We start from the raw sequence: 23,056 nt of genomic DNA on the forward strand, positions 1-23,056 counted from the left end.
ATCAAGTCTGTTCGTCTTTTGCTTGGGTTTTACTACTGCCTTACAGAAGAGGTTTAGACCCTGCTACTACACTACAGACATTTCTATAATTTTCTTCTGATTCTGGGAGAAAATCCTGTTTTACCTCTGTTTTATCTGAAAGGTTCTAAATAAACTATTTATAACAAATCAAAGTGCCTGAGATTTTTGTTTCATTGAATCCACACCTTGTGTCTCAACCCTTTCCCCTTGTAGATTGTAAGCTCTTTTGGACAGGGCTCCCTTCACCTGTATCGGTTATTGATTGCTTTGTATGTCCCATGTATGAAACCCACTTATTGTACAGCGCTGCGGGATATGTTGGCGCTTTATAAATAAATGTTAATAATAATGGTAAGCAAAACTGATAGTAGAAGATATTCATATCTTAAGCTGGAGATATCCGGTGGGTGTATGGCAGATTGACGTGTTGGTCGCAAAAGCTTTGGATATCGGTCGTCTCGACGATCAGGTGGGTCAAAAGATTTTGATTGGGCGCCGTTGAAGGCACCTGAGCAAAATCTGCGTTTAGGGCTGAATCGTCAGGTAGAGGTAGAATTCCTATTGTTTTAACCATATCTGATGATTAAGCCCTAAACGTCAATGGAGGGAATGAACGATTATTGGTACATGTATGGCCACAGTGATACTGCCATAAGTTGGAAGAACACATCAAAGTTACATCCCAACCAATAAGAGAAAAGTGAAATTATGCTGAGGGAAGGGACAAGTCCAGTCCATGCAGAACAGCCTGTGGAGCCCAACTTTCCAAACTTTCAAGAATTTGTCATGGGTTCCAGATAATATGGAGGCCAATTTCTCATTTATCAAGATAGCAGTAATATGTGCTTTTAAATGGGGAATTGAAAGCCAAGATTTAGCAATTAATTGCTCAGCAGTTGTCTAAGATGTACCTGAGTAATAAAGGTGATTATTCCAAGAACTCTAGACCACTCTGGCATTGCCTCCATATATGTATCATTGTCCCTTCCCCACCACAATTACTGAAACATAAGGAGGAATGACGTGGGAATATTCTATGGATTCTTTAGGAACAAGGTACCATTTAAAGTACTGGATATTTTCACAATAGAATCAGCACCTAGTGCTCCATTTTGGTAATCCGATAACTCATTGTACCACTTTCTATTTCACTCTGCATCGTTACAAAGCAGTTGAGACATGTATCCATCCGTTCCAACCTAAACATGATGGTTATCCATTTTGACAATGCACAAACAATAATGTAGGTAAAAATACTCATGTAATGACAATTTAAAGGGGTGGTTTACCTTTAATTAAATTGTTAGTATGCTATACAATGCCTTATTGAATAATTGGCCTTCCTCTTCTGACCCTTTATAGCTTTCCACTGACCCCCGCGGCCAAAAACTATTGCTCTGTGAGGCTACAATTTTATTGCTATTGTTACTTTTCATGACTTTTCCTTCAGTTCAGGCCCTCTCCTATTCATATTGCCATCTCTCATTCAAACTACTGCCTGGTTGCTAGGGTAAATAAGACCCTAGCAACCAGATAGCTGCTGTAATACCAAACTGGAGAGTTGTTGAACACAAAGCTAAATAACTGAAAACCATAAAAAATAAAAAAAATGAGGACCAGTTTCAGAAGATGTTAGAATATCAATGTCTACATAATACATAGGGTAAGATTTCTCAAAATGTGAGTTTAGAGTTTAATACGCTAAATACTCACCCATGTACTTTTCTTTGTATGTATGTATGTATATTTTTATTTATAAAGCGCTACTTATATACGCAGCGCTGTACAGTAGGATACATTAATACAAACAGGGGGTTATTAAGATAATAATAGATAAATACAAAGTATAACAATAAATACAAATAAATAAAAGATACAGTTGCAATAAGATAAGAGTCAAAGACACAAGAGGATGGAGGTCCCTGCCCCGCAGAGCTTACAATCTATATGAGAGCTTACAATCTATTTCTAAATTCCTATGGGATTAGAACTCTAACTTCCACCCTTTGATAAATACGCATCAAAAAAATCCCTCTGCATGGATACGTGAAGGGTTGAACTTGATGGTCTTTTTTCAATCCTATGTAACTATGTAATGTAACTATGTGAGCACAGCTTTCCGGTTCCCAGTGCTTATTATATTTATGGTGATATGAACTGGTACGTATATTAAGTTCATGGGTATTTGCGTTGTTATCCTTCTGCGCCATGGCTTTCCCCCTTTTTTTGCCAGAAAGTTGACCCGGCACACATGGATATAACTCCCCAGAGCAAACGTTGTTTAATGAATGGGACAAATGAATCACTTCCACCAACCTTAGCCCAATAATGAGCGCTTGTGTTTAGATGTTTTGCTTTCAAGAGCCTTCGCATATTGGCCCAAGCCCCGGCCCCTTGTGGAACCTGTCTATCAGGACTAAACGTTATTAACTAAGACAAAGGAACGTCAGGTAGCCCATCCCTCGGCCTATAATAGAAGCAGTTAAAAGAATCTGGTCTCCTGTTGGGATTAATAGGGCACCCTGGAAGGGAGAGAAAATCCCAGGTCAATAGTAGAGGGATGCCGGCATCTGCAGACAGGCACTTGCCCTGTTCCATCCTCATGGTCATTGTTAATTTATACTGACCAGCTGCCTGTGATTCCTCAACTAAAGACAAAAAGTGAGGAACACGGATTCTATTGAGCGGAGATTAAATGTCTGCAATCAGCCACACCCCCGAATAATTGCTTCCTAGGAGAGGAACTGCATTCAGCACACCCATGCCCCATTCATTCAATAAAATAGTCCCACATTGAAATAGTAGGCAAGCCCCCGGCCTCTTGGCTGTGATTTAAGGTCCCCCAACAATGGCATTTTTGCTGAAATATCTCAGAGTTTCCTAAAAATCTTGAATGATTTTGTCGCTCAAGCTCTGCCATTGGCTTTGACTGACAACAGAGCAAAGTGGCTGTTTTTTCCAGTTGACTTTTGAGGTGCTGAATAGGCTCGGCTTGTCCTACACCTTCAAAGTTCAAGCGTAAAAAAAATAATTTAATATATTCTGTTGTCATCAGTAGCAAAACTTTATACAGGTATAGGACCCATTCAGAATGCTTGGGACCACGGGTCTTCTGGATAAGGGTTCTTTCCGTAATTTGGATCTCCATACCTTAAGTCTATTAGAAAAATCAATAAAACATTAGTTAAACCCAATAGGATTGTTTTGCATCCAATAAGGATTATTTATATCTTAGTTGGGATCAAGTACAGGTACTGTTTTATTATTACAGAGAAAAGGGAATCATTTAACCATGAAATAAACCCAATAGGGCTGTTCTGCCCCCAATAAGGGGTAATTATATCTTAGTTGGGATCAAGTACAGGTACTGTTTTATTATTACAGAGAAAAGGGAATCATTTAACCATTAAATAAACCCAATAGGGCTGTTCTGCCCCCAATAAGGGGTAATTATATCTTAGTTGGGATCAAGTACAGGTACTGTTTTATTATTACAGAGAAAAGGGAACCATTTAACCATTAAATAAACCCAATAGGACTGTTCTGCCCCCAATAAGGGGTAATTATATCTTAGTTGGGATCAAGTACAGGTACTGTTTTATTATTACAGAGAAAAGGGAATCATTTAACCATTAAATAAACCCAATAGGGCTGTTCTGCCCCAATAAGGGGTAATTATATCTTAGTTGGGATCAAGTACAGGTACTGTTTTATTATTACAGAGAAAAGGGAATCATTTAACCATTAAATAAACCCAATAGGGCTGTTCTGCCCCCAATAAGGGGTAATTATATCTTAGTTGGGATCAAGTACAAGGTACTGTTTTATTATTACAGAGAAAAAGAAAATCAGTTTTAAAATTCTGAATTATTTCATTAAAATGGAGTCTATGGAAGACGGGCTTTCTGTAATTTGGAGTTTTGTGGATAACGGGTTTCCGGATAAGGGGTCCGATACCTGTGTATATATATAAATATAGCAAGTTGTTGTAGCAATCCCTATTTGCATGGGGGGTAGGGGACTGGAAGCAAAGCAGGTTGTGACCCATTCAAAACTTCCACTTAATTTCTGATTCTTGTTTCTATCCCTCTCCTAGCAAATAGATAGGAAACAGCTACTTACAAATGAGATAGGTGATGCAGTTAAGGGGCTTATTTATTATTCACAGGGTGATCAAACACACAACACATTGCCATCTGATTGGCAGGCATCTCTTTATACATTTTTTTTGGTTAATGTACAATCTACAGACTTTAAGGGTTATTCCTGCTGCCTCCATGCCTGGTCCTTTTCTATTTTTTGGTTGGAGACATCTCACAAGGATGTCAGAACATGCCCCCTGCTGGACTTATCTAAGGAGGGATCATCATCCTTTAGGAGGAGATTAGCATGGCTGTGATAAATAGTGCGGAAAGAATGGAGATTTGTGCAGGGCAGAATCCGCAGGATGAAACGGTATAACCCCCTGAGATAGAGAATAAGGAAAGTGGGCACAGGAATGTATCGTTACATTCATATATTCACCTTTATTGACTTTAGTTAGACAGATACAAAGAGGAAAAGTTTAGTTGTCTCTTAAAGCAGGTACAAGCAGCATGTACTCACTAGTGCACGTGCAAGGCAGGTCAGGCTCTATGTTGCACGTGATAAAGGCCATGTACAAAAGTACCTGTGCAACTCACACTTCCAGGGGTGATCCTACAGCTGCTGCTCATTGAACCCTGATATTGTTTCCCCACTTTCCCCTACACTTACCTCTATTGCATTGGTGCAGGTTGGGAGGGGGTCCAGTGCAATAGAAATAAGTCTCAATGTTTATCTTCCCCCCACCCTGGGTATAGTGCAAGGTGTTCTCTCCAGCGCTCCCTGCTGGCCTCCTTCCCTCGATCATGCCTAGGTAAGTATGAGGTATACATGCTCGGGGGGAGAGTATGGCCGGAAGGGACCCCTGGGGTTGTATGGGGGCACCTGGGTGGCAGTCCCAGAGGGCCCCACACACCCCAGTCAAACCCTGGATGCAATGTGGGTAAAACATGGGCAGATTTATCTATGTGTGAAATTAGAGCTCCCGACAGAAAAACTCACTTTCTATTCATTCCTGTGGGATTTTTAGAAGATTAATTATCAATGGGTGAAAGTTAGAGCTCACCAATTCATAAATATGCTTCTTAAAATCCTAGCGTTTCTGGTCAAGTGACTGGGAGTGCCTAGCAAAATAAGATTGAGACATACAGCGGGTCCCTGGTTTTAAATATAATTATTCTTCCAAGAAATTGTTTTTGCCCTACACGGAGAATCCTAAATCAGCTCAGTTAGTAATGATGTTTGAGTTTAGGGTCATTCCACAGATTATTATCAGTCACATCTGTCCCTGCACCAATGGAACTTACAATTTAAGGTTCCTATCTCGCTTATCAGAAGTCAAGCAGCCCCTCTGTATTTAGAGTGTGGGAGGGAAATGGGGCACCCGGAGAAGAGCCAAGCAACCATAGGGGCAGATAGTGCACTTCAGGTCCACACTGGATTGCTTGGCATCTCAAGTACACGAGGCACAAATTGCCCCCTACAAGCCCAATAAATAGTCAGTGGAGTCTTACAACAGCCCCGTGGCATTTGCCAGAATCCTGAGATTGCCAGTCTAGGCCTAATGTCCTGCCTCAAATGGAACCTAGAACCCCAGCCCAGCAATACAGCAAAGCTAATCACTTCCTCACTGTGCTGCCCTACCTGTACATTTTCACAAGACATTGGATGACGAACCCTATAGAACATATCCATACATGTAATGTATTTTTATCGGTCATTTTGCCTTGTATTAATACAAATATCTTGCAAACAATGTCACATAAATGGAAAAGAATGAAGAACTTGTCCAGATGTTGGATAAGGTATTGACATCATGGCCATCAGTTGGATACATATAGTCAGCATATGGGCAAGAAGAAGGCCATTTGGTACCAGAATGCACCTTATGGAAGCCTGAGCTTTCAGCTATGCTTCTACGTTGGCCTGGGGAGGGTAGGGGGCACTTTAATAAATAAGAATAAATTGTGGTAAGGCTGTTAATTTGGGAAAAGTCATGATGCAAGGCATCTGCCCACCCATTACATGTTCAGATGTCAAATTAGCTCAGGGACTATTCTTTCCCACCTCAATGGCTGCCTCCGAGATTTACTGCTTCATGACCCAAGTTTGGGCTGTAGCAACAGGCAGGGTCTCAGGTCATTAAGCAGTAAATCTTGCTTTACCAGGCCCTTCGTCAGGTCAGAGACTTGGACTCCAGGCTTCTTTTGACAGCCGACATGCAGTGGGCAGGCCGTTACACTTGTGAGAATTTAAAGCCCTCTTCTTCCATTCTCCTCTCATCCACCCCCCCATCCCTTCTTTTCCCGCCCCCATTGTTCCCTGAATCGCCCACACATTAGCCAGCGCCATTCACTTGTGTTGGGAAGAATAGGGGGACACTCACTTTAATCACTCATTGTGAGGAAGAAATGCAAAAAGGGAGTTGCAGAAGGGAGACTTTTGTTGTCAAGCGACTGCACAACATCACAATGGGCAGTTTTTGCACTTAAACAGGCAGCAGCGTGCAAAATGGGGAGGGGCAAAGGTAATTGGTTATATCTAACGCAAAAAGGAACTCGCAACAAAGCCACGGAACATCGAATGCATCCAGAAAACAAACATGCACTATTTGGTAAAAAAGTAGCATTTGATATTATTATTATTATTATTAACATTTAGAAAGCGCCAACATATTCCGCAGCGCTGTACAATAAGTGGGTTACATACATTGGACATACAGAGTAACATATAAAGCAATCAGTAACCGATACAAGAGGTGAAGCGAGCCCTGCCCAAAAGAGCTTACAATCTACAAGATTTAACTATGAAATAAATAGGGATTTATTAGTATTTGAGGAGCAGGCAGCAGCAGACGCACAGCGTTTCCCTTGTGATCACAGGCATTTACAAAAGTCCAATGTTAGTGTTTGCCAATATTTGAATATTTTTGATCCTGGGGTGTCGTATCATAGGGGCCACTTTCCAGCATGAGATTTAAAAGAGATTAGAATTATTTTCAAAGTCATTGACAGCTCCATGCAGAGCAGGGGAAGCTCAGGGCGGCCACCTAGACACGCATGGAGCAAAACCCACCCAGAGTCTCCATAAAGGGCAAGTCACCCATGAAACAGGCTCAGCCACCATGGGATCAAGGATTGGCTTTTATCTCTGCGCATCAGTCACCTGACCTTGACATTGAGGATAAGCATGGATGTGATTGGAGCAGATCAGATAGCAGAATGCTAATAGCATGGAATGGGAAAATAAATGAATACAAGAGTGGTATGAGAGAAATAAGGCAAATACTGTTTTATTGAATCAAAATGTGGGTAATCAGGATTAAATGTAATTCTTATTATATACACTCATATATATAATGATAAAACGCACACAGAGAATCTTATCTTATTTAAACATGTTTGTATTCATTGTGGAAAACTGCCATACTGCAATGTAGTCTATTAATTAAAATGAAACAGTGACCCCCCCCCCCCCCTCACCCCAATAGGGAACAGATTATTGGGACTGGATACTTTCCAAGGATAACACTATGAGCTATGCATACCTACCAGCAACCTGGCTGGTATAAGAATATTACAAATCCTTATGTCCATATAAAGGCAGAGGGCTACAGGTATGCACTTTTTTAATAAAAAAATAATAATGCACCCCTACTGTAAACTATAAGGATATTAGAAGTCACTGAGGGGTTCTGTGCCCATATAAAGGCACAAGGCTGCAGGCTGAGTTATACAGGGAACTCTGAGTATCACTCATGTATTATAAGGGATAATGTACCCCCTACTGTAAATGATAAGGATATTAGCAGTCACTGAGGGGTTCTGTGCCCATATAAAGGCACAAGGCTGCAGGCTGAGTTATACAGGGAACTCTGAGTATCACTCATGTATTATAAGGGATAATGTACCCCCTACTGTAAATGATAAGGATATTAGCAGTCACTGAGGGGTTCTGTGCCCATATAAAGGCACAAGGCTGCAGGCTGAGTTATACAGGGAACTCTGAGTATCACTCATGTATTATAAGGGATAATGTACCCCCTACTGTAAATGATAAGGATATTAGCAGTCACTGAGGGGTTCTGTGCCCATATAAAGGCACAAGGCTGCAGGCTGAGTTATACAAGGAACTCTGAGTATCACTCATGTATTATAAGGGATAATGTACCCCCTACTGTAAATGATAAGGATATTAGAAGTCACTGAGGGGTTCTGTGACTGTATAAGGGTATGACGCTGCAGGCTGAGTTATTTAGGTCAGGGAACCCTCAGATGAATTCTGATATCCTTATCATTTACAACAGGGGTAAAGCTGTTACTGGCTTTTGTACATTATAATACACATACCGTAGTTGTAATAATGTATGATTAAAAAAAATTCCAAATACAATGCAAGGAACATATTTTTAAATATTCTTGAGCTGAATGGGAGAAATACCAGATACTGAATCAAATCTACAAGGATGCCTCCCCCTACACTCCTACAGCAAGGAGAAGACCTTACAATAAGGGGCAGATTACTAAAACTCTACTCTATTTTTCAACTTGTCTCTACTTTTTCGAATTATCGCACAAAAACCCAGCATCAAAAAATTGAAAACCTCTAAAGTTTCGAAGTAAAGGATCCTTCAGGGAAAGGAAGAGACATCTGCCATTGACTTCTACATTATCTCAACAAGTTTTAGCTAGTCATTTGTCGGATTTGGATTTCTAGCCATTTCGCTGTATAGTAAATCTTGAAAAAGTCACAATTTTTCTTTTCTGTTACTTTCAGCACTAAAAACTCAGAATCAGAAAACAAAATCTGCCCAAAATCTACCGATGTGTGCAATGATGAGTCTGTAACTGATTGGCTAAACAGAGAAATAAAGCTGCACTTCAAACCATGTGTACTAGTGAGTATTATTGAGTATTACTTGCTAATACTTTACACATACATTACTATTTCGTTAAACTAAAATGTAACAATGAGTCCCATATATCTTTTATAGTGTAATCACTGCCCAAATTTCGGGTATGCACCACTGTTACATACAGAAGGGACTTGTTAGTGGCCAGTCAGTGACGTCAAAGCAGCTGCTTATTTTTAGCTTGGAGACAAGTTTTGGTTGCATAGAAAACAGGTGTACTGCCAAACAGAGCCTTCTATAGGATGCCAGTCCACATAGGTGCTATCAAATAGCCAATCATAGCCCTTACTTGACACCCCCAGAATCTTTCTTCATGCTTGTGTTGCTCCCCAACACTTTTTCCATTTGAATGTGGAACCCCTGCTCTAGAACCTTCTCAGTGGAACCCCCCCACCTAACAGCATGATCTAGTGACTGGAACCAGAATAACACTATTTAGACAAATATATTGTTTTGACTCCTTAGACAAATAATAAAATATAAAGTCTAATTGTAAATAGGTAGTTTTCCTTCTGATGTACCTAAAACTTTACATCTATTTTCATTTTAAAATTTAGGACATTGATTCTCCAGTGCCAGAGCAATGACTCTGTCCCAGCCAGAAGGCCATGTAAGGGGAAATGTCTGTTCGGACCCCTAGGTGCTTTACAAATCAATGAAAGGCAGAGTGGGGTTTGGGCTGAACACTTACTATCTATGATAGATACTGATAGACCTAAATGGCTAACACAGTGATGGCTTTATCAGTAACTTTTTAAGAAACCAAGACCAGGACCAAAGATTGGACCTTATACAGAGTCTTGAACTCTAAACTCCAAAAAACACTGATTTTGAGTTTATAAAGTGATTCTAGGACAGGTTACAAACTGTTTTTATTTATTTACTCTATGTTTGTGCAGCTTTGCCAACTTTGCATACTTTACCGCATATATTGCTTTTGCTACCAAATTATTACCTTGTTTCTAGGGTTATCTATAGTTTGATACAACTAGTAGGGGCCTTGAAATACAACTAGTAGGGGCCTAAATAAAATCATTAACCCCATAATGAATCAAATTAAATTAAGGCCACTAAGCCAGGCACCTAGAAATTCCAGTAAGCAGAAACGCAAGGTGCAACCAGTTTGGCCTTGTCCATTAAAGATGACAATATAATAAAGTATCAATTAGAGGTACAAATTAAGGAAAGTGGGTGGGGGGGTGACATATTTCTTTTTTAAATATCTGTTTAAATGGAATATTACTCAGTAGTGTACAAATCACTATTTTTAAAAGCAAATTAAATACAAGAAACTCTGACCCCCCCTTGTTGTTCGAGATCTACGGCGCCCAAGACAAACCCATGAATTTCCTCCTGTTTTGTGGGGACTGAGTTTGTTTTAATTCATACTGGCAGCTGCTTCCACAGTCAGATTTCTTGTTTAAAAAAAAAAATGTAATTGATTGGACTTCGTATTTCCCAAGTTTCTCATTTGCATTACATCTAAAGCCTTAAGAGCTGTCGCTAAGCTTCTCTCAGCATGGATTTTCTTCCTAGTTCACACACCTTAAGACAAAGAATATGGTTCAGGGTAAAAGGAAGAGAAGAAGAAGAAGGGGGGGGGGGCATTTTGTTGTGCAAAAGATGCACGGTAAATTTATTCTGCCTCCAACCGTGGAATGGGCTTTCGAAAATGGATGGAGCGACTTGTCAGAAGAAAAGACCCCCTATGTAAACTTCATTGCCATTCACAAGATTTGCTCTGACACTTTACAAGTGGCATCGGATGAAAAAAGGAAAATCTGTTCTTAGGTTTGGGGTGCTTATCAGCTAGCCTCTCGGCACTTGACCCCATGTTACCGACCCCCTAATCCTCTGATCTGCATGCTGCTAGCCTTGCCCACGGCTTCTGCTGAAATTGACTGCGCCACTTGTCTGTTGATCCCTTCACACATTGGAAGCCACTCACCTACCCCAACCCTATTCTTTCTCCCTCTCCCAGAGCACCACCCCCATCTCCTGAATTCGATTCCGTTAGCAAATTGCAAAATAGCTTGTTTGGGTTGGATTTGCGGAGTGAATTGTCCCGTTAATGAAACGCTCTGTTCATTATACAGGGGTAGCAGAGGAAAGTTGCACTCCCACACCCCCCCCCCGCCCCTATCCAAGAGCCAAGCAGGTTAACATTTTTATGCTGCCCATTGAGAATGAACTGAAAGGCTTTGTGCCATCAAATCCAGCTCGGCATACAAACAGTTACTGCTTGTGTGCATGAGGATTTAGTTGGCCTTTGCTGAATGCCGTAGATTTGTCCGTACAAATTGACCAGCCTTAAAAATGTTTGCAAAAGCAACAAAATAAATTGGAGTTTTCCATTATTGGTTTTTGCAGCAAGTCCCCCAACTCAGCAGCCCGTGACATTACCGACCAATGGATGCGGTTACTAGTCTTCCAGCAGATTCAACTGGAGCTGAAAATATTGGTAGAAATTAGTGGAAATGTAAAAAACACTTTTTTTCTTTCTGTTTAGTCGACTTTTTTTGGTATAAACATCTTCATTTTTTAAAAAAGGATTATGTTCCGAAATCTTCTCTCTGATAATTACATACTTGATGAGATAGAAAACAGTTTGATTTTTTATAAGCTGTCAAAAATGCGGCTTTTTCCTTTTTGTTTTTTGGAGATTAGTGGCGGGAGGGTGGCATTAAACGAGGATTTAATAAAGGCAGTGAATACACAGATTGCTGCTAACGAGAAATACTGTACAGGTATGGGATCTTTAGCTGCAGTCTGGGATACAGGGGTTTGTACGTAATTTAGTGCTCTCTGACAACTAAAAAAAATGTAAATATTATAAAATATGGAAGAGGGGTGTGGCTCTGGCACCAATATGGCGTTACGCAGTGTAGCATCTAAAGGTGTCTAATGATAAAAAAGGCAAATCATTTGCTTGTTGTAATGGGTTTTTATTGGACAAGGCAATGCAGTAATTCAGCTCTTTCTGGAGAGTGGGTTTCCAGATAATAAATGGTGAACTGTCATCAAATCAAAGGTCAAAATGTTACATTTTAAAAAAAAAAACTAAGGATGTGCTATTGGGTAATAATGCATAGAAAACTGACATTTTAAGAATTAAGGGCCGCCCCCTGGGATCATAGAATTCACAGTGCACACAAACCAGCCAAGGCACACATACATGCTAGGCCCCATCAGCCAATGAATGGGCAGAGTTCTGCCTTTTGCTCCCACACTACTTCCTGTTACAGTTAGAGCTGCATCACTTCCTGTCAGCTGATCTCTGAGGGAGCACACAGCCCATCACTAAATGGCGGCTCAAGGGAAAGGGTGTAAAAGGGCAATATTTACCGATATATATATTCCAGTTTGGCGAGATTCTTTAATAGGTCACTTAACATAATATAAACTGTCTATCACTGTGGCACTGCTCCCAGCTCTTCCCTTTTATGTATGTATATCTTTATTTATAAAGTGCTACTTATATACACAGCGCTGTACAGTAGGATACATTAATACAAACAGGGGGTTATTAAGATAATAATAGATAAATACAAAGTATAACAATAAATACAAATACATAAAAGATACAGTTGCAATAAGTTAAGAATCAAAGAGACAAGAGGATGGAGATCCCTGCCCCGTGGAGCTTACAATCTAAACCTTTTATATAAATGTGCCATTATATTGTTTCCTTTGTTAACTCTTTAATTGCATGGCCAAGATGGCAGCCATACAGAACGCTGATGATCCCTGCATTCTCAGGCTTATATACAGGTGCTAAGTTCTAAAAGAAAAAACAATTTGGTACTGGAGGGAGCAGGGGAGCCAATAAATTGTCAGGTTGCATCTACAGAGGGTGCTTTTTCCTTTAGTTCAATAGCAGTTCCATGGTTTTCACTGCATTATCAATAGGAAGGAATATTCTTTGCTAGATATTATGTCCAGGACCCAGTACAACATTATATATGTTTGGCAGTGGAGGAAACAAGACAGACACTTTTATTAAGAGGCTGATAATCCATAAACCATAAATCAAATCTGTGCAACAGAGGGAAACGACAAAACACCTCCAGTTGTTCTGGTTATACGACAGCTATTTGTATGAAAACACTACATTTCAGGCTGGCCAGATTTTCACTTTGTCATTTTCAATTTCTTTCTTTTATAAAGTACAACTACATGCTTTTATATGAAATGTAGGGACTCTGCTCATCTGTTTCTGGCGTTTCTCTCATTCCATGGCTGCTATAGAATGAATGGCTTGAACCCATTTTTCCTGCTGGCAGCGTATTCCTCTCGCCCCCCTGGAAATAGAAATTCATTGCGCGTGCTGGTAAACATGAGAAGAAGTCAGTATTTTATCCGAACATCTCTCAATCCATCGCTCAAACCAAGAGAAACAGCAATGATCTACATAACCGAGCAAATCCAGCTGAACCTCACTAAAAAGGCCAGTTTCAGTACATATATATATATAGTTTAATATTCTGAGGCATTTTTCTCAAGGTTGATGTGAATAAAGGAATTTTTTTTGGTGGGAACATCAGATTGTCTTGGATAGGGAGTTACAGTGGGCATAGATGGTTGTAGCCCATTTTGCTACATGTATGACTTTTTGCACAGCCATTGTTGGACTGGAAACCCATGGACCCATCAGAGGACTTGATCTTTAAGGCCCTGGCACCACTGACCCCCCCCTCACCCCCTGCCACCAATGCCACACACCCTTATACCACAAACCCACCTACATACCCCACCATATACACCTGCTCCTGAATGGACAGGGGGCTCACTAGGGTTGGGGTCCCCTGGAATTTCCAGTGTCCCAGTGGGACTACTTGCCCCACCTGGGGCCTCAGACAGGCTTAACAGAAATATAGTAGGCAGAAGAGTGCCCGCAGCCCAAGCCAGGGGTCAGAGCAGATACCAGTATTTGAATAACAAGCCACGGGTCAGTTCAAGGGTGATGATTAATCTCAGAGGTTCAGGCCAAAGTCAGGGCAGGCAGCACAAATACAAGTTCAGCAAGCAGGCAAGGGGTCAAAACCAACAGATCTGTTATAAAGCATAAGGGAGGAGGAGCCGAGCATTGCATATTATAGAAGAGGAGAATTAAAGGCTGAATGGAGCACAGTATGATGCTCTGAGGGAAACAAGTGGCACCAAAGACATACCTGTGTACGAGGGTCCTGACATTTTGGTTTGGCTCCCTTATTGGGAAAGCATAGCTTAATGCACGACTTATACCCCTAAACAGAGGGTTGCTAGTCTCACCTCTTTGACTAAAAGCCACTACTGCAGGAAGTAGTGTTCTGGCTATTGTGTTAGACATATGCTCACTCCAGCCTTTATAGGTTATATTTTTGCCTAACTAACTATGTTACAAATATTTTTTATTGTGCACAGTCTGTCCATGTTACCCAGCTTCATTTTTACACTGAACCTTTAAAGGTGGTGCCCTGAGGCTGTACATGGCTTCCCGCTCATTCCTTTGTCTTCAAATTCCGTAACACCCTTCTGCACCAATATAGTGGCGCCTTCCTGCCCTCGGAGACAGAACTACCAATCAAGTTACTGCAAGTTGGTGAAAAAAAATAGATTTTCTACTAGGTCTATGCAGGGTCGGACTGGGGGGCCTGCAGGTGCCCCAGCCAGCCGTGTCCCCTACCCCCCCAGGGGCCCCCCTAACCCCCCCGTAGGGCCCCCACCCGACATCCTCCCCGAGCGCGTATAAATTGAACACATCAGGGGAGGAACAGTCAGTAGGGGGAGCGTCGGCAAAGGTCGGACTGGGCTGCCGGGGCCCACCGGGATTTTTCCCGGTGTCCTGGTGGCCCAGTTGCCACCTTCACTTTAGGCAACTCCAGGCAGGGGGTGGGTTGATGGTCATCACGGGGGTGGGACAAGCTATGTTGTGGGTGGGACCAGTGCCACCAGGGGTGGGGTTATGGCATGTCCCAGGTATCCTAATTTGGAAAACCGGGTAGGCAGAAAACTGCACTGTACAGATCAAAACTGGGAAGGTTGCAACCCCTGAATTTGTCTGAAGACATACAGGGCCTGATTCACTAAAGTTTATCGCACGTTTTTTTGCGGTAAAAAAGACGCGACAATTAGCGCGCGATTCACTACAGCATTACCGCATGCGATAAGTCGCATTTCCGCATGGGTTATTACCGCATACGTTCATTTCCGCGCTGAAAAGAATATGATCGCATGATTCACTATAACTTTTGCGCGCTAAATATCGCATTCGGCTATGCGAAAATTAACACCTACTACAGGCAGGCGAAAAATTATACAAAAGTACAGTAAATGATTTTTTGCAATAAAATATGGACTTACAGTGTTATTTATTCAACTCTGTGTTTCCCCTAGAGTGACGCAGCCGCCAGTTTGCAGGGAAATGGTCATTTTTAATACAGTAATTTTCTGCAAGTATTGGCGTGTATGGCTAACATGGCGTGCGTTCATTTGCGCGACTATTTATATTTGGCTACAAGTGATGAAATGTTTCGCCAGGCATGGATTCGCAGCGAATTTTTGGCCGTGCGTTGAATTTTTTTGTGGCGGATTTTTTCATGCGTTTCGCAAAACAATCCGCCAATGGCAAAACGCCTGAAAAAATTTGCCACGCAAAAATTCAACGCACATACAAAAATTTATACAAGCGTCAAAAAATAATAGTCACAGCAACAATTTTTTTGCCCGCACAACATTTTTGCCGTTTCGTGGATCTTTCGAAAGATTTGCTAATTTTCACTAAAGAAACCAGAACACATTTGCTCATCACTAGTGGCTACTATTTATAAGCATCTACTATTTATATGATACCATTTATATGTGGCTAATATTTATATACATCATTTATACGCGGCGACAATTTTTATACACTATTTCTAAGCTACCATTTATATGCGGTGACTATTCGCGGGCGTAATTTAGCGCATGTACCAGCAAATACCGCATTGAAATAGTCTTCGCGAGTTAAATAACGCATGCAATATCGCTCGTAAAAAAGCGCGAGTATGCTTATAGTGAATCGTGCGAAAAATCGCCAAAATTAAGACGCGGTAACATTTTTAACGCACGCTATAAATAGCGCACTTTAGTGAATCAGGCCCACAGTATCTAATAAATGTGATTTAACCTTAATAAGTGGAACTATAATGTCTAGGGTTGCCACCTGTCCAGTTTTTATCTGGACAACACCGTTGTCACCAAATTAAGAAATCTGGGCAAGACTTTGAAGTGAATGAAATGGCGATCAGCCAATCATTGCGTCATAATCTTCCCCCCCCCTGAGGTTGCCTACCCCCGCCCCCTGCCTGGACTTCCCTGCCATAAAAATTATGCTCAGTAGAACTGGATCGCTGACCCTACTACAAATATGGGACCTGTTATGCAGAATGTTTAGGACCTGGTATTTTCCATATAAGGAATTCAGAGTTTTCTGAATAATGGTTTTCTGGATAAGAGATCCCTTACCTGATCCTGTGGGCAGGGGCTGCTGTCACAAGCAGGGGCTCAGCAAATTGCCAGTGGGGGAAATCAGGAGATTTGTTCAGGACTGGCAAAGAGCTGTATAACTTGGTTATGTTTCATGTTTAAAAACCAGCATCAATTAGAAACATGTTTTTAATGGCATTGGCCACTTTTGAACATTTTTTAAATGGTGTAGTTTGCCTTTAAATTAGCTTTTTGTATGATATAGACCAGTGATCCCCAACCAGTGGCTCGGGGGGAACATGTTGCTCCCCAACCCCTTGGATGTTGCTCTCAGTGCCCCCAAACCAGGGAGTTATTTTTGAATTCCTGACTTGGGGGCAAGTTTTGGTTGAATAAAAACAAGATTTCCTACCAAATAAAGCCCCTGTAAGCTGATAGGGTGCATAGAGGCCCCTAATAGCCAATCACAGCCCTTATTTGGCTCCTCCATGAACTTTTATGGTGCTTGTGTTGCTCTCCAAGTCTTTTTATATTTGGCTGTGGCTCACGAGTAAGAAAGGTTGGGGATCCCTGATGTAGACTGAGGGGGCTTTTCTGAGACAAGTTGCAATTGGTCAGCATTTTTTATTATTTGCAGCTTTTATTTATTTAACCTTTTTGTTTAGCAACTCTCCAGTTTGTAATGTTAGGCCCTATCTGGTTGTTAGGGTCCAATTTAACCTAGCAACTTGGCAGTGGATGACAGGAATACAAATAGAGGAGGGACTGAATAGAAAGAGTAATAATAGTAATAAAAAGTAACAATAACAATAAAACTGGAGCCTCACAGAGGGATAGTTTTTTGGCTGCCGGGGTCAGTGACCCCCATTTGGAAGCTGGAAAGTGTCAGAAGAGAAAGGCAAATAATTCAAAAACTAGAAAAAATAAAAAATGAAGACCAATTGAAAAGTTGCTAACAATATGCCATTCTATCACATACTAAAAATTAACCTGAAGGTGAATCATTTTAATGATAATATTGTTGCCTCCTCTATAAAACCTCTGAAAAACATGCCAGCTGTTAATTGATTGAATGATTGTTTTTATTAAGACCCTGACAGTATTCACTTTTTCATTAGAAACAGCCCCATTACAAGTCATAACTGACACAATTACTAAAGGTATGGGATCCATTATCCAGAAACCCTTTATCCAGAAAGTTCTGAATTACGGGAGGGCCCAATTTTAATCATATAATTCACATTTTGAAAAATGTCTTTTTTCTCTGTAATACTAAAACATAACTAAAATATAATTAATCCTTATTGAAGGCAAAACAATCCTATTGGGTTTATATAATGTTTAAATGATTATAGCAGACTTAAGGTATGAAGATCCAAATTACAGAAAGACCCCTTATTTGGAAAACCCCAGGTCCCAAGCTTTCCCAAGCCCATACCTATATCACTATATCACCCAATCCCTTCTATTACTGTGAATGAAACCAATCTATTTATATACAATTTTTTTCCTGGTGAGTAACTAGGACGTAACCCTAGAGATATATCAGTAAGTATGAGAAATTAAAGAATTATAAAGAATTATAGTGGCACTCAAAGTATTTTACAGTAAAACCCCCATTTTATGTTTTTCAGTGCAACAGAAAAAAAGGTAAAATGGGGGGGGACATAAAATAAGGGTATGTAAAATTGAGGTTTCAAGGTATTTGCTATTTAATGGTCCGACCGGACCCTAAGGGAACGCTGCTGTGCTGTTGTGCCCAGCACACCCCAGTCCAACCCTGCCTACCCGTACTGAATTTTTCATATATTTGGCAAATTTTATGCTATCATTGTAGAAATACTAAAAAATGTTTGTGCTTTTCTTTTATACGACAATATTTGGAAAATTATCAATTGAAAACAAGGTTATGGTTGGACTGACCCAGTGGTTTGATGCCCCGCTCAGTGATTGGCTCATAATGGGGGCCTAAGCGCACCCTTTGGGAATGAACCATGGCAGCAGCTCAGTGGGGGTCTCATCTGGCTGGATTGTACCTGTCTGATAAGGGTCTGGCTGATCCCCATCCATGTACAGGTGAGGCAGACTTGCTTGGCCCCAGATATGTGACAATAACATGCTGACACCTGAACGTATGTAGCATGTGGAGAATGATGGGAGTTCTCGCTTTCCGACAGGTTAAATACGTATTCCCCAGAGGTTTATAGCAGAGCAAACTCTATCTGATCCCCTCAGCTAGATAGTCTGTAACCTGCTACCCACCAGCTGTTGTTAAACTACAACTCCCAGCATCCCACCAACCACAGAAGTGGGAACCTGCCTCACTGCATTGCCACTTCTTATATAACACTAGTGCTGCAAAGAGGCTTTGGAGGAGTGCCTTATGGCTGACTACCTGTTAAAAATAAATAACATTTGTTACATGTTATTCCAACAAAAATCAGGACTTGTGCCCAAAACAACCAATAGAAAACAAAGCCTTCATTACTGCAAAATGAACTGCTATTATTTTACAGTGGTGCATCATTGTTGCTACAGGGCCATCTAGTGGCTTCTTCCATAAATAACACAGAGCCCTAAAACTGTTCTTGCCAATGGCACAAACTTGCCTTTCTGTTGTTTTTTACGCACCAGATTAATGTAACGGAGTGTGGAACTGCTTTTCAGTGTATCTAATCTGGATATATCATCATTTTTTGTGCTGGGATAGAATTATTGCAAAAACAACAATGCAAGTTACTCTTTTATGGTATCAAACCAGCAAAAAAACTTTATTTAGAACATGATTTTCCCAAATGTTTCTGTATGAGGCCCTAAGTGTGAGTTTGGAAGCCAAGAAGGCATTTCCTGGTCTCCAGATACAAACCTCCTGCTGCCCAAGCAAATGAGCGTATCAGATCAATGGCTTTGATGCTATTCAGATAAACAGGATTAGACATAGTCGCAGGGAAATAAACATGAGCGGCCGAGGGAAGCAGGTTCCATATGGTTTAATGCAGCTCTTAGCACTGATTAGACATTTCCTTGTTAAAGAGAATTCCATGCATTGTTACTTAATAAATTACTTTTGTCGATTGGTCACAGTGATTTTTTTTTGCTACAATTGTGACTTTGATTGTAATGGGTACACAACCTCTGAGCACTTACAGGTAGTTCCACACTTATTGTTATAGAATGGCCTATACTTAGCAATTGTGCAATTGGTCTTCATTTTGTGTTTGTTATTGTTTTGGAATTATTTGCCTTCCTCCTCTGCCTTTTTCCAGCATTACAATGGGGGTCACTGACCCTCATATAGCCTCTTTGAGGCTATAAACTGTATGTACTTTTTATTATTTATTGTTCATTATTGTTATTAGTGATGTGCGAATCTGTCCCGTTTCGCTTCACCATAGAATTCGTGAAACAGCGAGAAAAATTCATGAAACGCATTTTTTTACGCGACCGCGCCCAATTTTGATTTAACTGCACCTTTTTTGATGCAACCGCGCCCAATTTGACGCGTGACAAAAAAAAAAAAATTTGCGCAACGAATTTTTCCACTGCAAATTTTTCCGAAAGTTTTGCAAAACAATTTGCCAATGGCGAAATGCGGAAATTCGCTGCAAATCCATGCCTGGCGAAAAAATTCACTCATCACTAATTGTTATCTTACTTATCTTACTGCTAAAGCCCTCTCCTAGGGTAAAGACACACAGAGCTACTTAGTAGCAGCTACTTTTTCATGGCAACTAATCACTAGAAAATACCCTGCCATAGACAATACTGAGAATTGCCTCTGCTAAAAAACACACGTAGAGACAATTATCAGTAAATGATCAGCATTGTCTATTTTAGTAGCCACAAGTAGCTGCTACTAGTAGCTCTGTGTGTCTTCACCCTTATTCATCTGTGGACTCTCATGCAAACTTCTGTCCATGTTGCTATGGTAAATCAGAACCTAGCAACCAGAAAGGAAAAGCTAAATCTTTCAAAAACCACAGAATAAAAATGTAAAAAATAAAGACCAATTGCAAATTATCTCAGAATATCACTGTCTACAAAATACTAAAAGTTATAAATTATAAATAGAAAAATATTAGCACCTGCAAAAAAAAAAATGTAGTTTCGTCCATGAAAACATTTCTTAAATGAAGTAAATTCATTTTGAGTTGAAGGTCTCCAATTGGCTGGAACTGACCAGCAGGTGGTGCTGTTGTTTCCAATTAATTATATTTGCAGTTTCAAAACTGTTAAATACCTTGAAAACTAGTAAAAAAAAAGTCATGTAAATGGAAAAAGTCCTTCTTTAATACAAGGGATTCCCCTGACAGAAAAAATAAAGTTAGTGAAACACTGTTCTAGATAAGGATATAGTGAAAAACGCAACAAGGGAAAGTAGCAGTTGTAGAATGAATTTGAGAGAGTGTGGGAATCTGTGCAGGTGCGGGCGCAGGTAGGTTTGGGTGCAAGGGCAGGTAGGTTTGGGTGCAAGCGCAGGTAGGTTTGGGTGCAAGCGCAGGTAGGTTTGGGTGCAAGGGCAGGTAGGTTTGGGTGCAAGCGCAGGTAGGTTTGGGTGCAAGGGCAGGTAGGTTTGGGTGCAAGCGCAGGTAGGTTTGGGTGCAAGGGCAGGTAGGTTTGGGTGCAAGGGCAGGTAGGTTTGGGTGCAAGCGCAGGTAGGTTTGGGTGCAAGCGCAGGTAGGTTTGGGTGCAAGCGCAGGTAGGTTTGGGTGCAAGCGCAGGTAGGTTTGGGTGCAAGGGCAGGTAGGTTTGGGTGCAAGTGCAGGTAGGTTTGGGTGCAAGGGCAGGTAGGTTTGGGTGCAAGGGCAGGTAGGTTTGGGTGCAAGCGCAGGTAGGTTTGGGTGCAAGCGCAGGTAGGTTTGGGTGCAAGCGCAGGTAGGTTTGGGTGCAAGCGCAGGTAGGTTTGGGTGCAAGCGCAGGTAGGTTTGGGTGCAAGGGCAGGTAGGTTTGGGTGCAAGGGCAGGTAGGTTTGGGTGCAAGGGCAGGTAGGTTTGGGTGCAAGGGCAGGTAGGTTTGGGTGCAAGCGCAGGTAGGTTTGGGTGCAAGCGCAGGTAGGTTTGGGTGCAAGCGCAGGTAGGTTTGGGTGCAAGCGCAGGTAGGTTTGGGTGCAAGGGCAGGTAGGTTTGGGTGCAAGGGCAGGTAGGTTTGGGTGCAAGGGCAGGTAGGTTTGGGTGCAAGCGCAGGTAGGTTTTGGTGCAAGCGCAGGTAGGTTTTGGTGCAAGCGCAGGTAGGTTTGGGTGCAAGCGCAGGTAGGTTTGGGTGCAAGGGCAGGTAGGTTTGGGTGCAAGGGCAGGTAGGTTTGGGTGCAAGCGCAGGTAGGTTTGGGTGCAAGCGCAGGTAGGTTTGGGTGCAAGCGCAGGTAGGTTTGGGTGCAAGGGCAGGTAGGTTTGGGTGCAAGGGCAGGTAGGTTTGGGTGCAAGGGCAGGTAGGTTTGGGTGCAAGGGCAGGTAGGTTTGGGTGCAAGGGCAGGTAGGTTTGGGTGCAAGCGCAGGTAGGTTTTGGGTGCAAGCGCAGGTAGGTTTGGGTGCAAGCGCAGGTAGGTTTGGGTGCAAGCGCAGGTAGGTTTGGGTGCAAGCGCAGGTAGGTTTGGGTGCAAGCGCAGGTAGGTTTGGGTGCAAGCGCAGGTAGGTTTGGGTGCAAGCGCAGGTAGGTTTGGGTGCAAGGGCAGGTAGGTTTGGGTGCAAGGGCAGGTAGGTTTGGGTGCAAGCGCAGGTAGGTTTGGGTGCAAGGGCAGGTAGGTTTGGGTGCAAGGGCAGGTAGGTTTGGGTGCAAGGGCAGGTAGGTTTGGGTGCAAGCGCAGGTAGGTTTGGGTGTAAGGGCAGGTTATATCATGTTTGGTATAAGGATGCTGAAAAAAAGCCCTGTAAAAAATCAACTGACAGAAGCAAAGTTATCTCCTGGGGTTTCTTTTTTAATGCCTAAAATGACTCAGTGCGGCCCCAGAATAACATCCCTTTCTCCCTGCATCCAGATTTATTCTGTTTCTTCGTTATTACAAGCAGCTGAACTGCAGCTCTTTTACTGACTTCCTTGTCCTCGTGTGATGCTCCGCCCTCTTTTGCCTACTGATTTCAAAATACAAGGCTTACTTATCCCTTAATGAAAAGCATTACATTTCCATCAGTTTCCACAAAGCTTTGTTTGGAAGGAGCCAATCCGTGAGTCGGACACGGGGCCCAATGGGCAGGAGGGGTAGATAAATAGCTGCAGGAAACATGCCATGCCTCTATACCCAGGGATTCCATCTCCCAAGTACCATATGGCCCCCGCTGGCTCCGGTTAGATCCCTGCTGCTGGGCTTCAAGTGCCGCCACTTCATCTCTTCCATTACCTGTTTGTAATTAACCTTCGGAAGTCCCATAGTGGAGATCTGATGTGATGAATAGAGGCCATTGCTGAGCCCGGGGCGGCATCTTCTTTAATTCCATGCGACACAAGCCTCCAATAATATAAGCAGCTCCTCTGGGCTCCTTGAGCTTCACTCCATCTCCCCTTTGTCTGCTCTGCCGGGTCCCATTCCTGTGTGAGTGTGTGCCGGGCAATCACCCCCAAGTGCCATTGATATGGAGCTGGGACTAACAGTGATGGGGGGGG

The sequence above is a fragment of the Xenopus tropicalis genome, chromosome 2 (genome assembly GCF_000004195.4).
Source record: "Xenopus tropicalis strain Nigerian chromosome 2, UCB_Xtro_10.0, whole genome shotgun sequence".
Lineage (NCBI taxonomy): Eukaryota > Metazoa > Chordata > Amphibia > Anura > Pipidae > Xenopus > Xenopus tropicalis.